Source organism: Triturus cristatus, chromosome 2_2, assembly GCF_964204655.1.
Source record: "Triturus cristatus chromosome 2_2, aTriCri1.1, whole genome shotgun sequence".
NCBI lineage: Eukaryota > Metazoa > Chordata > Amphibia > Caudata > Salamandridae > Triturus > Triturus cristatus.
The window spans coordinates 623,140,323-623,158,239 of record NC_140582.1 but is presented as its reverse complement, the minus strand read 5'-3'; the positions used below and the strand labels follow the sequence as shown (position 1 = coordinate 623,158,239).

Below are 17,917 nucleotides of genomic sequence, written 5' to 3'. Positions count from 1 at the left end.
GTCTGATTGTTTATTTTGTAACCTCTTTTTGTTGCTCCCCGCCCTTGTCCCTTACTTTCTTCAACATGTACTATTTTCTATTTGTTTGTCTTCAATAAACAGATATTAAACAAATAATCATTCCAGCATCACTGTCCCTCTCTCAGCTTCACAGAACAGGAGGCACAACACCCTCTTCATTTTCGGACAGAGGCACCTCAAGGTCAACATTAACCATACAGGTATGTTTCTTTTTTAACAAAATGTATGAGTTTTGATTTTGCAAAATGAAAAAAAGCATGGGCACATTGGCCCCCATAGATTCCATCCACTTCCACCTTGGTTTACATGCAGATGTCCTTTTAGGTGAGTCGTGGGGGTGGCTGGGAGGAGACCAGCAGGCTTGCATTTAGATGCGAGTCCTGATATGCCGTACCCATGGGGCCTCAAAGTAATGGCCTAGAAGTGTGAGAAATGGACTGAAATGTGTAGATACTGTCAAAGAGATGGCCCGAAACTGCACTATGTGGCCTTCCAGCTGCAACGGCGTGTATGGAGGTTCAGTGACAGAAACGGAGTCATAAACGGGCTTCCCTGAAACAAAATTTCGGAATGGCATGTTAAACTACTTATATCAGAACTCAAACCTACGACATGGCCACTTCCTAAGTTGGTTGGGATGGCATTGAGGTGTTATCAGACTTCAATTAGTTAAAAAAAAAGTATGCCCCCACACATTCTACTGAGGGGACATCACAAAGGCTGTGGATATTACACGGCTAAGGAACTCACACACTGGGAATCGGTTGGTATCAATACAGTGGGTGATTTCTTTGAAAAAGGTCTCTGATTACATTTGAGTAAGTAATGATAGATTACCGGCTCCCTAAGGGACAGTTTCTGTCTACTGGGCACTGAGAGAGGTGTTGCATAAGAAGTGGGATGTTAGAAATACTGCACCCCATTATTAAATCTTCTCTGTGTAACGGGGGACGGCAGAGGATTTAAATCCTGGCTTTATAATGCATTAATACACATGATAGGAATACCCTTAGTTGGGTTTCAAAGTTAAGTGGGAGGCTGATTGTGGAAGGGTATTTAATGAATCAGAATGGTTGTATAGATTAGCTTAGTTCCAGTGTCAAGAAATGCCACATTTAATTATATAGAATACACTTTCTACACAGAGTAAACATGATCCCAAAGAGAACTCACTGTTTATGTTCCTCAGTAAGCTATGACTGCCCTCACTATGCCCAAACGGAAGCCCACGTCTGCAGATACCATGGGTATGCCCAACGATTATACAATACTGGGGTGAAATAACAGGCACGCTTGAAAAATAACCAACAGGAGATTATGCAACGCACATGTGTATTAGGTCATTGCCCCAAAAGTGGGGCAGTATTGGCAAAGTTTGTAGATTTTTCACTATTAGCAAGAAGGGCAATTGCAATTTCCTGGAGGTCTCAGATGGCTTCATCTCTAATTATAAAGAGAAATGTAGTGGTGACATGGACAGGGGCAGAGAGGAGTGCGCTCCATATTGAGGAATACAAAGGGCTTAGAAAATACCCTCAATAGTCATAAGAGGAAGAATAGTTTGGAGGTTTTATAATCAATGCCGGGAACGATGACAAACCTCTCAGAGTTCTGAAACATCTGAATATGAACAGGGACGACAATTGTGACAATATATACGAGGAGCGGCGCCAAGTGCAAAATACAAAAATTGTGTCTCATCAATGGCAGGAGCCATGTGAGCATATATGAACAGTCACTCCCTGCTGATAATGCATGTGACGAAAGGAATCTAATGTACCAACCTCACTACTTAAACGATAGTTGTTACTCAAAAACACAACTGACTACATAATGATAAGTCAAAGTCTCAGCATAGTGTTTAAAAAGCAAAAATGGAAACTCAGGGGTCATTTAACCAATTTATGCCAACGTATGTCCAGCTGGTAGTAACAAGTTGCATATTGCTGATGAAGAGTATTATCGTAATGTTATTCTGTTCAGCTACACCAATTGTTCTAAGTGGTGCTCGTGGACTTTATATGCACTTTACATGCTAAAGGAATCAACAATAATTTTGTACAATCAGTTTCTGAGTAATTTTATAGTAAGAAGACAAGGAAGACGGGGAGAAACTCAGTTTAGGAAGCGACAGCCAGTAAACTCAGAGCAATCAGACAATTTTAGGGAGAAGCAGATGTCTTAGATTAGATTTTGGCATAGCAGAACAAGAGGTGGGTTATTACAGTTCTCGGAGAATGGAGAGAGAGTTCCAAAGAGTTGTGGTCTCCTGGTGAAGGAATTTTAAAGTTTGTGTTGACTTTTGGTGATTTTAATGAGAGCGAGGCCTTCATCCTCAGTCATCATTGGCCTCCTGAGACGGTGGGAAGGCTAGCTGTTAGTCCTTCAGAATAGGTTACCCATTAACGGTAAGAATTTATGCAATAAAGTTACACAATATATGTTATACATTGGAGTACGGCAGAAAATCTACACTTATTGTAGACTTTAGCTAGTATTCCTGGAATTATTTAGTAACAATTTCTAAAGACTGCTAAGAAGTTGCCAATACCTTGCAATTCTTAGGGAAGGCCAGTCACAATTTTCCAGCAGTACTCATAGATAGTTGCCTAACAATTTGGAAATGCAGCAAGTCATCCACATACCATTATGTTGTAGTTCTGGTGCATTTGCACTTGAGAGTTCTTGTTTTGTGTGTCCACTGTGGGAATGCATGTGCCAAAGGTTTGTCAACAGTCAAAAACTCCCATGTTTGTAAGCCTTCACCTATTTCTGCATGTGTAATTAAAATTCTGCCACATTGGCGGTATTTTTAGAGTCTGCAGATCCATTTATGAATACAAATGAATGATGCCTATTTAAATATTCGTATTGTCTCTCCCTTTGCCATACCTCTACTGCATTAAATTCTGATTATTACAAACACAAATAATTCAACATAAACGTCTTAAGAAATAATTCTGATGCACATCCTGGGCATCACTGACATGACTATGCACTTGTAAATAATGGGATTTGTGAAAGTAAGAATCACTAAAGTGAGCTTCACCTTGGAGACTCGGGCCCTTGGTGAATGAACTGTGGGCCTTGGGCCCATCTGCCTTCCTGAACCAGGCCCAGCAACCGAAGATAAGGCAGCTCTCGTGACTGCGGCCTGGAAAGGCAGGCACGAGCCAAGGGAGAGTGTGACGTCACAGTTAATTGAACCAAATTAACGGCTAAGCGCGTGTTGCCCAGCACAATACAGACAAAAACATGGACTGATTATTTTGATTTACGTGAAATTAAATTGGTGGCCAATGAGCACCAAAAATCGGCAGTACAAGTACAACAATTACACAAATGACAGTTCTTTGTCTCTGTAGACAGTACAGCTGGAAATTTACTCTATCTTTTATATTTTTATGAGCCTCCAAGTCTGAAGGAATTGCTAAGTGGTTTTGAGGTTTTTTTTTAACTTCCATACAAGCAGCAGTGTAATTTGTATACTACACACACTGACAGAATGTTGTCTTGGCTTTCAAAATAACGCATGCAGCATGTATCTTTGTATCCTTAAGTAGGTGTAAAGCTGAAATGAAACGGCTCCCCTCTGACATAGTGTAGGGCAAGAGTGGAAGTGTGATTTTAATTATGAAAGGGCTATTTTTAGTGTGCATATTTTCAACAACCCGGTGTGAGTATGGGTTGTCACACTGTATGCAAGTAACTAGTGAATTAAGGTTCTAGTGACAGAATAATACTGTTTTGTATATGCAAATGGCAGACATATGGGGAAAGATTTACGCACATTAACGAGGGGGTAAACACAAAAATTGTTTTGCACCCATATTTATGTAATAACAAATAAACATATCGCTGGTATATTTTCAAAATATATACACATTTCTGGCATTCATGTGCAAGGATTAGCACAGCACTATATATAAGGTTTCTAGAACGGCTGGGGTGTGCAACAAACCTATCGAGCAGTGCCCCTCTCCCCCCTCAGCGCCTTGAGACCCTCACGGAGGATTAGTGCGCTCTATAAATGTTTGTTTGATTGATTGATTGATCAAGCAAAATCGAAAGAGGACAGTAACACGTAGTATTGCCGAATTAACGGCAGTACACAAGCTATAATAAATCCAAATTTCCACCTGCAAGGGTTTCACAATTACTTATGTCAGCTCAAAAAACGTTCTGAAAACACATGATCAATGTGACATTGTCTGCTTCTAAAACGAATTTGTTCTTGTGACGACAGCGCCTACTACATTTTAAAAGCTCAGCGTTGTTTTACAAACACCCTCCAGGCAAACATAGAGCAAATGCAGTGACATGGTGTTATAAGAAACAATTCAGAGTAAGACGTACAATATCGAGATAAAACTCGACGCTGACTGACAGACCTGTACGTGCCGTCCAATGCGTAGACCTCGGAGCAGCTGACGCGTCCCAGACAAAGCGTGCCAGACTTTTTCTGGCTTTCGCGCAAAACTACAAGCTCGGCTTCTCATTCAGGGGTGCTTGGTCCGGCTAGCTCCGGGGCGACTGAGGCCTGCTCTCCCATCTGTTCCCACAGGCCTCTGCAGCTCTTGGTGCTGCCTGTCGTCTATATTTGGTAACTGAACTCATGTTTCAGCTGGCCGCAGGAGGAGCGCTATCTGACATTCCAGCAGGGGAGCTGTCAGTCCTGTGGGGACAACAATCTTTGTCACACTCGGTACTTAGACATTCAAGCTCTTCGTATATACGGGCTAACCAAGTATTGATTAAATACCTGAGACGATAAATTGGAACTCTTATAGTGCTGTGCTTCTAGATCTCCAACGTAAAGCATTCTGGGAGCAGATGACCAGGTTCAATTCAACGATTTATAGTGTTAACGTGTTTTTTAAAAGTAAGATGCAGAGAAACAGCAAAAAGTGCTACGTGTGTTTTGAACACAATTAGAGGCAAGACTGACACATGGTAGTCCCCGGTGTGATCTTGTTATGTTATGTTTTGTTATGAGATTTATAGAGCGCATGGCTGTCCCGGCAAGGGGACGTCCCAGCGCTAAAAGCCAGAGGTGAGGATGCGAGAGGAGCTACGAGATCATTGGAAAAGCAAGGTCTACACAGCCCTTCTAAAGGACAGGAGATTGGTGGTGTTTCTAATAGAAAGCAGCAGAGAGTTCCAAAGAGCGGGTGCAAGCACCTTGAATGAGCTGCTGCTGACGGACACAGGCCGTTTCTGAACTCAACACAAGATTTAAACAGTACTATTACTAATTACACTGGAGGCTCACCTATTGCCCCAAAAAGTTATTTATTTGCCGCTTAGGCAACGTACGCCTTGATCTGTACTGAGGACATAAGGGTACTCGCCATTGACCATAGGCCTCATTTATGGAGTCTATGTCCATCAACTGGGACGTTTTGTGACTTCACTCATTGCTGGTACCTACATTCCGATGCACGATTCTGGCTACCTTATATTGCCCCGAAGAAGCCCTTTAGAAGGGTGAAACGCGTTGGCTGTTTTCCACTTGTACAAAAAGGACTTTTGAAAAATAAAAAGACTTGCAATCAACATCCGAAGACTGAACTTTGCTTTGTGTATACTATAATTTGTGTGTTGCCTCTCATCAGCTTTTGATCTAGACTTTATCTGTGGTCATGTGGCAGCTGACCATTTGAGGAGGGCAATACGACCTTAGTTTACTTTCTGTGACTAGCCTAGGTGGTGCAGTTGTCTTTCAACCTGCTGCCTTTTTGCCTTTGTTGAATGAGTGTCCCCCTGCTCTGGACCTACAGAACCGCGGCACGCATGTCAGATATAGGTCGGCGGAGCGAAGAACGTGGGTCGGAGTGTAAGGGTGACATAGATTGCTCAGAATCGCCGGGCCTGCGCCTGCAATAATTTTGTGTGTAATGCAGAGCATTTGAACTGGATTCTTTGCTCTACGGGCAGCCAATGAAGGTGACGCAGCAGACCGGAGACAAAATTAAATCAAGGCAGGACTAACCATGTTCGGGCTGCCGAGTTCATGGTGTGCTGTAGCCTGTTGATTATGCACTTATTAGATCCAAGCAGCAGACTATTGCAGTAATCAGACCTGGCCAAAACCATAGCTTGGACGACCAACTAGCGGGTGTGGGGGTCAAACAAACCCAGTATGGGTTTGAGGCCACGCAGTAGGCCAAAACAGGTCTCTGCCCCAGACTTAACATGGTCCTCAAAAGAGAGGGTGTTGTTGAACCGAATGCCAATGTTTGTTACGATGGTGTTTGGCACAGGAGAAGTGCCCAGCATCCGCGGCCACCACTTGTCGTACCAGAGATGAGAGTCTCTACATAATAGGAGGATCTCTGTTTTAGATGAGTTAAGCTGGAGGCACTTCATTTCCATCCAGGCAGCTATGACAGATAGGACCTCTAGAGATTTAGCAGTGTCCTGGCTAGGGTCCTTAATGAAGGATAGTATCAACTACGTGTCATCTACATATGACACCAGATATATATTACGGGTTTTGGCCAACACAGCCAAACGCTGAATATAAACATTAAACAGGGTCGGACTCAATGCCGTCCCCTGAGGAACACCACAGTGTGGTGAATGTGTCTGAAAGTGAAAGGGAGGGGCAATGACCTGAAAAGACCTGTCAGACAGAAAAGATGTGGACCAGGCGAGGGCATTGCCAGTGATACCGATCTCATGCAACCGAAGGAGCAGGATGTTATGCGAAACCCTATCAAAGGCGGCACTAAGATCTAACAAAATAAGTGCCACTGTACTGACGTCATCCATGGAAGCTCTGAGTTGCTCCGTAACTGCCAGTAGGGCTGACTTAGTGCTGTGTCTCGGCCGAAAACCATTTTGCGATTAATCCAATATGGAATGGGATTCAAACTATTGCGTTAATATGGTATTTACATAGGATTCCATTATTTTAGCCAGGAATGGAAGCAGAGAGATCGGGCGATAGTTCTCCGGCCTTGAGGCATCCAAAGACAGCTTCTTTAATAAAAGAATTACTTTAGAATGTTTCCAGGATTACGGCGACTCTGCTGTCCTTAAGCATGTGTTAATAAGTTCCAGGTAGCTGGGGAGCAGGTATTACTTGAATTTAACAAAAAGGTCCGGTTTGAGGGCGTCATCTGGAGACCCTGACTTTAGTTTAACAAATAAGGCCTTAAGGCCATCAATCGAGATGGATGGAAAAGAGGAGAGGGAATAGGTCTCACTACCAGGGAGAGCTCCTTTCATCGGGCATAAAGCTTCACTCTTAGGATGGAAGCTGTCATAAATGCCCACCACTTTATTAATGAAACAGGTGGCCAAAGTTGTGCAATGGAGGTGATAGCGTTATCAGCTGTCAACGGTGATTATGCCATATCCTTTAATAGGGAGAAGATCGTTTTAGAGGGGTTATTGCTGGTATTAATTTTGTTGGCAAAATATGTGGCACAAGCTTTCCGTATCTGTTTATGGTAGGCTTTCCTGGCCTTTATACATTCAAGTTTGGCAGAGGGACTATAAGCGCCTCTCCAGGGCTCTAACACTTTACAGTTTTTCCTAACTATTGTAAGTGCCTCATGAAACCATGCATGCGACCAGGCTTTCTTTGGAGGACTCCATTTGGCAGGGATACACTTATCTAAGGCCTGATTAATCCATTTTCCAAAACAGTCACTAGACCTCTGTCTGTGGGCAACATAGGTTGTGGGATGGCAAGAGTGTCTTGAAAGGTAGGGTAGTCAAGTTTCTGCAGGGGGTGTTTGTTTATCAAATTGCGAGGGTTCGAAAATTTGGGGCCTACTAGACACAACGAAAAGAGAATAAGGTTATGGTCGGTCCAAGACATCGGTAAAGATTTTGGGGCCTGTGGAAGCAAGATGTTGGACAGTCCAGGGTCTAGATGTCCTGCCCCATGTGTGGGTCCTGAAACCAATTGGAAAAGTTGGTAGGCTGCCACATCATTGAACTTCTTGTAACCATATGTGAAGGCAATTTTCAGGTGTTAGGGAAACATTTCTTTAATTCCAAAGTATTTCATTTGATGCATGTCGCCTTGGCTTAACTATGAACTTCATCTCTCTGAGAAAAGCCTCAGCTGACGCCATATACCGAATTGTCATAATGGCAGGTGTAATAGGGCCGGTGCACAGTTACGCCTTGCAAATCCAATTCCCCCCCTCTCCCCCAGCCCCAGCAGTACGTATGTTATAGAGGCAGCAAAAGTGCCCCTGAAATTATGAATAGATATGTTAGTCCACAGGAAAGGCACATTTGATTATTCTAATAAAAATTGTACTCCATTAGGAGAATTGTGATTTCCCCAAGGTAACTCATTAAGAGTTTCTTGGTCAGCTATAGATGACAGGTCTGGATGGAATTACACCAAATTTCAAATTCAGACAGCAACCCATTTCTTGGGTCTGCTTTTTAGATCTGGCATTAGCCTAGACCTTGTGATTTTGCTAAACTATATAATTATATACAAATATGTTACTCGAGTTATGGTTAGCTGAAGTAACGATAACTCATGCCCTCGCCATGCACAGTGTTGTCATCAATGATGTAATTTCAGATGTGAGCAGTTATTATATCAATGATGTCACAGAACATGTCATGAGTGATGTACTTTGTTAGGATGCCAAGGGAGAGAGCTATAGTTACTTCAGGGTTGGGTTATATTTCCTTTAGTTAACTATAATTGGCGAATTTCAGTGTTTTTTTTAGTTTATAATGTAGTTGTGCAACTAACTATTGTCACTTTAACCTTTGCTTTTTCAGTGAATTTCAAAGGTTTTTTTGAAAATTTAACAATAACTATCACTTTAGCCTTTTTTTCAGTCCATTTTGAAGGGTTTATTTTAGTGTAAGTCAATGTCAATAGATAAAAGTCTGGCCTATTGGTTTTGTCAAGGAGTCACTGCAATGTCTGTCAAACATTTAAATACAACATTTGTAATCAAAAGTGTGAGTCTTTCATTTACACACTTCAAGCCATATAATGCAACCATAAAACCAACCACAAGGGGTCTCTGCATTCCATGCTTAAGAACAAAATCTCCAAGAACAAAAGCTCCAGCTTGGGATTGCTTAAGAAAATGATCAATTTTTCCTGAGATCATGTTATATAGACCCTAGTAAAGATAAGGATAATTGTTAAAGTATTACTGGGGGGGCTGCTGTACTCCCTGCAGGCCCCCATAACACTTAAGAAATGCTGGTGGTGCTCCTGGCCAGATTAGGGAACCACCTTGCATGCAAAGGGTATTATGAGGTTCTCCTTCGCACGCACACTTCCTTGACATTGTGTTTTTTCTATAGTATTCACAACAAATAGAGGTTGTGCATCTCAACTATATCTAGATTGCAACCCGGGGCTAAACCAATGGACAACTGAAGGAGGACGTGTAAAAAACAATATATATATATATATATATATATTCACTGAAAAAACTATAGGTTTCAGGCACGTTATAGTTAGGAATTTGCATTTAAAAAACCTTAGAAATTCACTGAAAAAACCATAGGTTTCAGGGACGTTATAGTTAGCTGGACTTTTCACTCGTACAAAACCATTGAAATTCCCCCGTTATAGTTAGTTCAGCTAACTATAACTCGCGCGCCCGCAATGCACTGCTGATGACGTCACATATTACATCACTCATGACACGGTCAGTGACATCACTCATGACATCTCAAATGACATCACTGATTTTTTTTTTTAACAAACAAGATCTTTATTGTTATCGTAGTCCATACAGCTCATCCACTGCCTACATCCCTTCGGGCCGGCAGGGCCAAAGTACCAGTACTAGGTGGTATGTGGGGGGGAGGCAAAATACACAGCAAGCCGCCTACAACCCCATGAGGGGCCGGCCGCGTCAGGGGGGCAATGGTGACAACACAAGGTGACTTAGATCTCGTTTTTTACAATTTTTTCCTTTTAAAACAATTATATAACTGAGAAAGAACTAGGGAAGGGAATCCACTATCATCGAAGTGTTTGCTAGGGGATGTGCGCCGTGACAGACCGTGTTAGAATACGCAGCAAGGATGGGGGCTGGGGGTGGACCAGGGACGCCGTTGCTTATGTGATCACGTTGCGTCTACTATGGTGGGCCTAGATTCTGCCCCAGTGCTAGGGGCGCACCTGGTCAGTGCAGAGGATAAGTGTAATCCATTAGGTGTTGTGGTTGGAGTATCAGAGTGCGTGGGAGCCATCACCTTCCGAAACGTGATTTAAGGGGGGGGGGGGCGTGGGCGGTGGTGGTGGCGTCAAGCATGTCCCTGTGGGTGGCCAGGCTTGGGTGAATTGAAAGAGTAGTTGGGTCCATTCCATGGCAAGTGGGTACTTTCTGTGCCCCCACGTTTCCTCCTCTCTAATTGCTTCCTCCTCCGCTGCTGCCCATTTCCTCACCTCCCCCGCCTATGCCTCTCTAGATGGCCCTTGGGGGTCTCGCCATTTCATGGCGATGGCCTGTTTAGCTATCAACAATGTGAGGGAAGCAAAGCGGGTGTGGGCTTTGAGCGGTTTAGGTTTGCGGAACAGTCCCAGGGCCACCGCCTCCCAGGAGCGCAGGTCTGGGAGCTTGGTTATCGCAGTGATAGATGTGAGGACGGCCGTCCAAGACTGACCCAGTGACGGGCAGCTCCAGAACATATGCTGGAGCCAGGCATCCGGGGATTGGCGTCGGGGGCACCAGAAAGGTACATCCGGATAAAAACGTTGCAGGCGTGCAGGGGTCTGATACGCCCTATGTAAGATATTATATTGGACGTTTTTGAAGCGCGCGTTGCGGGATACCTTTTTAGGGAACTCGAGGACTTTCTCCCATTCTGTATCATGCAATTGTCTCCCGATGTCCTCCTCCCATTGGGATCGAAGGGCGACCAGTGGTTGATTAAGAAGTTGTCTAATAGCCTTGTACAACCAACGAACGAGGTGGCGACCGGAGCCCATGTGGAGGATCGTATGGATGACCGGGTGCGTCTCCGGCTCCCTTTTGGAGAGGTCCGCATAGGGCTGGAAGTGTGCTATCAATTGCCTGTGGAGTAGGAATTGCCCCGGCGGCAGACCATACAAGTCCGTGAGGTGACTAAAGGGCGCAAGCTGGCTTTCGGTAAATAACGTCTCGGCCTCCATGATGTCACACGCGGTCCAGGGGCCGAGCTGAGCCGACGGGAAATAGTTCTCCTGACATGGCCAGCCAACCAGGGGTAGCTTGGGAGAGGAGGCCGACGTGTCGGGCGCCTTTCGGTGAATCCGCAACATACAGCGTCTGGTCACGGAGACCTGAAGTGGGTAGGTGCGTCGCGGATTGGAGCCTGGGAGTAGCAGTCGACACAATTACGGGACGGGGACCTGGCCCTGCTGCGTAAAGGTTTCTCCCATGTGGCGGCCAGCTGTCCAGTATGACAGCCAATGGAGCTGCGCCGCCAGAAAGTAGGATTCAAAGGCTGGGGCCCCTAGGCCACCTTCCGTGGTGGGCAACTGCAGTGTGCTTAAGGCGATGCGAGGCCTCCCAGTTCCCCAGATAAGGGAACGTAGGAGTGTATCCAGGTCCCGAAAAAAGGCTTGAGGTGGGATCACCGGTAGGTTGGCGAAGTAATAGAGAAGGCGGGGGACCAGTATCATCTTTGCGAGCGCCACTCTACCTATGGGCGCTAGCGGGAGGGCTGTCCAGAATCGCACCGCCGATCTAATCCCAGCCAACAGCGCGCGATAATTGCCATCAAACAGGTGGGCTGGGGAGTGATATAGCCGTACCCCCAAGTATCGGGGACTGCGGCGCCCACCGACAGCGTTTTCTCGCCGAGGCGGACATCTCGCAGCTGGGACCCTGGGTGAAAAGGGTACACGATGGACTTGTCCCAGTTCACTCGCAACCCGGAGGCCGCCGCGAAGTCCTGCTGCGCCGACCAAATCGCTGTAAGGTCCGCTGTGGCATCTCGGATGTAGAGGAGCTGATCATCCGCGTACAGGGAGACGCTGTGTATCGTACCTGCTATCGGTATGCCCCAGTCAACTCCCCCCCCCCCGCAGACATATGGCAAGAGGTTCCATTGCCATTGCGAAGATTAGGGGGGAAAGGGGGCAGCCCTGTCTGGTCCCACGCTCGACCTGCAGTGGCGCGGAGATATATTGCCCTATCCTGACGCGAGTGTTAAGATTAGTATAGAGAAGTTGGGTATATCTAAGCAAATTGGGACCAATCCCCGCTCTCCGAAGAACTGCGAAGAGATATGGCCATGTGAGAGTGTCAAATGCCTTTTCAAGGTCCAAGACCAGGCACGCTGAGTTAGGATATCTAGTAGTCACCTGATCCTGGACGTGAAAAAGACGCCGCAGGTTTTGGGAGGTACAGCGGCCAGGGACAAACCCACATTGATCCATGTGAATCAGGGGTCTGAGGATCCCTTCATAGCGCTCTGCCAGAATTTTCCCCAATATCTTGCAATCAGCCGAAAGAAGCGTAATTGGGCGGTAAGATGATAGCGATTGTGGGTCCCGATGTGGCTTCACAAAGGACACGATGATTGACTCAAGGAGAGAGCTAGGAAATTCTCTCTTCTCAAACGCAGTTGCGTACATTGCGACAAGGCGCGGGGTCAGAAGGGAGGAGAAGGCGCTGTAATGCTCTAGGGGTAGGCCGTCCATCCCTGGTGCTTTACGATGTGCCATGGCCCGGAGAGCCTGCGAGACGTCCGACGCAGAAATCTTCGCATCTAGGCTGGCGTTGTCGGCTCTGGAGATGCGTGGAACCTGTAAGGGGTCTAAAAAGCGGGGAAAGGCATCCGGGTCGGTCGATTGTGGGGCCCGGTAGATGGTACTGTAGTACTGATAATAAACTTGGAGGATATCTACCTGGGTCTGTACTACGTCCCCCGAGGGGCCAGTAATCTCCGTGATAGGGTGTACGCCCGCATCCTGCTTCACCAGCCAGGCCAGGAGCGTTCCCGCTTTATCTCTATCTCGGTGCACCCTGGCTGCGTAAGCTCTGAAATTACATTTCCGCAGGGTAGTTAACGCCTCAGTGTAACGGGACCGTGCTGTAGCTACCTGTCGCGCTGACGCCGCATCCCTATCTTTGCGCTGGGTGAGTGTTGCCAGTTGTCGCTCTGTGTCCATGAGTGATCGTTCCAGTGTGCGCTTTACCCCTGCTATCTGTGTGATACACGCGCCTCGCACCACCACCTTGAACGTATCCCACTCTACTAACCTTGACGAGGCCGTATCGGTGTTATTGGTGAAGTAGTCTTGGATTGTGCATGCATGATCATGTTTAAAAGCCGGAACAGTAAGGCAATCGCGTGGGAGACGCCACGTGGGAACCGGAGGAAGCGGCGGTCTCCAGTGTAGTCGTATGACATGCGCATCGTGGTCAGACACAACCCTACCTAGATAATCTGTCTCATGTATTCTTGGGATGAGCGTCGGGGAACATAAAAACCGGTCCAGTCGGACCCGCAAATTATGGGGAATGGAATGGAAGGAGTACAGACTGGTGTGAGGGTGATGTGCTCTCCAGGTGTCCTCCAGCGCCCAATGCGTCACCCAACTCTGAAATTGCTCTGCGTGTTTCAAAGCTGGGGAGTGTCGCGGAGGCGGGTGAGATCTATCAAGGGTGAGATCCAGTACTCCGTTATAGTCACCCCCTAGGATCCAGGGAATGGATGGGAACTGTGCCAACACCCCCGTCAGGACCTCCCAATATCGCTCTTGTTCTGTGTTCGGCGCATAGATGCTGCCCAATAGTATTGCCTGCCCATCCAACACACCATGTAGTAGCGCATATCTCCCTTCTTTATCTACCACCCTTCGAATCTCCCGAAACTGGGCGCCCGGGCGCAGCCAAATGAGCGCCCCCGCGCCACCTCCGTCTCCGGCGGTCTCCTGGCCTTTCTTTTCGTGTATGGGATATAGTGTGTGCGTATATCCCCTCCTCTGCCCCGCCAGGGGCCGCTTCGACGGGTCGCCAGTCACCCCGCCGGCAACTCCCCCTGTGGGAGTTGTTCAGTGGGAAAGCGGGCGTCAGCCAAGGGCCGCAGGGCCTCACGGCGTCAATCGATCTCCTCCTGCTGCTGTCTCCACCTCTGTAGCCCTTCGTCACCGGTCACCAGGCACCACCGGCACTAGGTTTAGGGAGGAGGCGGCTCCGACCACAGGACAACCCTCCGAGTGTTCTGAGGTGGTGTCCCCAATCTCCAAACGCTATGCGGCCCCCGTCCACTTCGCCCTCGTGGGGGCACCGCCGCGGCCCATCCCCTCCAGTGCGACTGTGGGCTCTGGCCGCAGGTCTTCGGTCCGCCGGCCCCTAGGGGGTCGATCCGATGGTGACGTCCGGCAGCGGGGGGGCCCCCCATTGCTTCACCTCCTTGGTTGATTCGAGTGGACGTCGGGCCTATGGCCCCTTGGCAGAAGTCGGCGCTGCCCTTGGCCTCGAGCCCCTCTCTGTGCGCGGCTGAAGCCTTAGATGCAGCGCCGCCGATGTTGTGCGGCGGCCATGTTAGGGTCAGGCAGTGGGCCTCGCAGCGCCTGGACCCCTCCGCGGTTCTCCTACGGCCCTACGTCTCACGGCTGTCTGTGCCCGTGGTAGCCCCAGGGGGCCGACACCCCCGCTCACCCCTCGTGCCTTCTCCGGGGCGCGTCACTGATCCTGGACGCTGGAGGGATCTCCCGTCCCCCGTCGGGGCACGGCCAGGCCGGTCTGGGGGGTATCCGCCGCCCCTCCCGGGTTGGGGGGGGCGTCCGTCCCTGTACTGGTGCCTTCAGTGGTCCCCTCCAGGGGTGGCTGGCGCTGCCGGCTTGGTTCTCGCGTCCCGCCGGGTGCTACGAGACGGCCGCCGCCATCTTGCCCCAAAGACCCAGGTCGTCTCGGGGCTGGCCGGCGCCGTTGGGACGCTTCTCCCGGGAGTCGTTGCCGCCCAAGGTGGCCTTCCGCCGTCTGCCGCCGCTCCGGTGTTGATGGCAGCGCTCACACCATCATAGCGACGCTGTATATCGACCTTTGGGCTGCCCGGTCGCGGAGCCTTAGCAGACTGCCTCCGCCATCGTGGCTTGCTTGGCCACGCCCCCCACAAATGACATCACTGATGACATCATCCAGTGAATGTGTGTTTTTCTGAAAATTCAATATGTTTTATATATGTATATCTCAAGGTCGATGGAAGAAAAAATGGGTATATAAGTGCCTAAATGGATGATTTATTGTTGAAAAGGGAACTCGAGGGCTTTCTCCCATTCTGTATCATGCAATTGTCTCCCGATGTCCTCCTCCCATTGGGATCGAAGGGCGACCAGTGGTTGATTAAGAAGTTGTCTAATAGCCTTGTACAACCAACGAACGAGGTGGCGACCGGAGCCCATGTGGAGGATCGTATGGATGACCAGGTGCGTCTCCGGCTCCCTTTTGGAGAGGTCCTCATAGGGCTGGAAGTGTGCTATCAATTGCCTGTGGAGTAGGAATTGCCCCGGCGGCAGACCATACAAGTCCGTGAGGTGACTAAAGGCCGCAAGCTGGCTTTCGGTAAATAACGTCTCGGCCTCCATGATGTCACACGCGGTCCAGGGGCCGAGCTGAGCCGACGGGAAATAGTTCTCCTGACATGGCCAGCCAACCAGGGGTAGCTTGGGAGAGGAGGCCGGCGTGTCGGGCGCCTTTCGGTGAATCCGCAACATACAGCGTCTGGTCACGGAGACCTGAAGTGGGTAGGTGCGTCGCGGTTTGGAGCCTGGGAGTAGCAGTCGACACAATTACGGGACGGGGACCTGGCCCTGCTGCGTAAAGGTTTCTCCCATGTGGCGGCCAGCTGTCCAGTATGACAGCCATTGGAGCTGCGCCGCCAGAAAGTAGGATTCATAGGCTGGGGCCCCTAGGCCACCTTCCATGGTGGGCAACTGCAGTGTGCTTAAGGCGATGCGAGGCCTCCCAGTTCCCCAGATAAGGGAACTTAGGAGTGTATCCAGGTCCCGAAAAAAGGCTTGAGGTGGGATCACCGGTAGGTTGGCGAAGTAATAGAGAAGGCGGGGGACCAGTATCATCTTTGCGAGCGCCACTCTACCTATGGGCGCTAGCGGGAGGGCTGTCCAGAATCGCACCGCCGATCTAATACCAGCCAACAGCGCGCGATAATTGCCATCAAACAGGTGGGCTGGGGAGTGATATAGCCGTACCCCCAAGTATCGGGGGGCTGCGGCGCCCACCGACAGCGTTTTCTCGCCGAGGCGGACATCTCGCAGCTGGGACCCCGGGTGAAGAGGGTACACGATGGACTTGTCCCAGTTCACTCGCAACCCGGAGGCCGCCGCGAAGTCCTGCAGCGCCGACCAAATCGCAGTAAGGTCCGCTGTGGCATCTCGGATGTAGAGGAGCTGATCATCCGCGTACAGGGAGACGCTGTGTATCGTACCTGCTATCGGTATGCCCCAGTCAACTCCCCCCCCCCGCAGACATATGGCAAGAGGTTCCATTGCCATCGTGAAGATTAGGGGGGAAAGGGGGCAGCCCTGTCTGGTCCCACGCTCGACCTGCAGTGGCGCGGAGATATATTGCCCTATCCTGACGCGAGTGTTAAGATTAGTATAGAGAAGTTGGGTATATCTAAGCAAATTGGGACCAATCCCCGCTCTCCGAAGAACTGCGAAGAGATATGGCCATGTGAGAGTGTCAAATGCCTTTTCAAGGTCCAAGACCAGGCACGCTGCGTTCGGATATCTAGTAGTCACCTGATCCTGGACGTGAAAAAGACGCCGCAGGTTTTGGGAGGTACAGCGGCCAGGGACAAACCCACATTGATCCATGTGAATCAGGGGTCTGAGGATCTCTTCATAGCGCTCTGCCAGAATTTTCCCCAATATCTTGCAATCAGCCGAAAGAAGCGTAATTGGGCGGTAAGATGATAGCGATTGTGGGTCCCGATGTGGCTTCACAAAGGACACGATGATTGACTCAAGGAGAGAGCTAGGAAATTCTCTCTTTTCAAACTCAGTTGCGTACATTGCGACAAGGCGCGGGGTCAGAAGGGAGGAGAAGGCGCTGTAATGCTCCAGGGGTAGGCCGTCCATCCCTGGTGCTTTACGATGTGCCATGGCCCGGAGAGCCTGCGAGACGTCCGACGCAGAAATCTTCGCATCTAGGCTGGCGTTGTCGGCTCTGGAGATGCGTGGAACCTGTAAGGGGTCTAAAAAGCGGGGAAAGGCATCCGGGTCGGTCGATTGTGGGGCCCGGTAGATGGTACTGTAGTACTGATAAAAAACTTGGAGGATATCTACCTGGGTCTGTACTACGTCCCCCGAGGGGCCAGTAATCTCCGTGATAGGGTGTACGCCCGCATCCTGCTTCACCAGCCAGGCCAGGAGCGTTCCCACTTTATCTCTATCTCGGTGCACCCTGGCTGCGTAAGCTCTGAAGTTATATTTCCGCAGGGTAGTTAACGCCTCAGTGTAACTGGACCGTGCTGTAGCTACCTGTCACGCTGACGCCGCATCCCTATCTTCGCGCTGGGTGAGTGTTGCCAGTTGTCGCTCTGTGTCCATGAGTGATCGTTCCAGTGTGCGCTTTACCCCTGCTATCTGTGTGATACACGCGCCTCGCACCACCACCTTGAACGCATCCCACTCTATTAACCTTGACGAGGCCGTGTCGGTGTTATTGGTGAAGTAGTCTTGGATTGTGCGTGCATGATCATGTTTAAAAGCCGGATCAGTAAGGCAATCGCGAGGGAGGCGCCACGTGGGAACCGGAGGAAGCGGCGGTCTCCAGTGTAGTCGTATGACATGCGCATCGTGGTCAGACACAACCCTACCTAGATAATCTGTCTCATGTATTCTTGGGATGAGCGTCGGGGAACATAAAAACCGGTCCAGTCGGACCCGCAAATTATGGGGAATGGAATGGAAGGAGTACAGACTGGT

The 17,917-nt window shown here is 49.0% G+C and overlaps 1 protein-coding gene across 2 annotated transcripts in view; it reads right to left on the bottom strand.

The window, feature by feature from the left end:
* Positions 1-4,574, bottom strand: part of PALLD (palladin, cytoskeletal associated protein) — a 1,042,501-nt gene extending 1,037,927 nt beyond the window's left edge. Inside the window, exon 1 of one of the 2 annotated variants that reach the window (XM_085641796.1) lies at positions 4,413-4,574. The gene's annotated coding sequence lies outside the window, so the exon portion shown is untranslated. The remainder of the gene's footprint in view (positions 1-4,412) is intronic. The other variant, XM_085641797.1, reaches the window with a different exon arrangement.
* Positions 4,575-17,917: the final 13,343 nt, after the last annotated feature.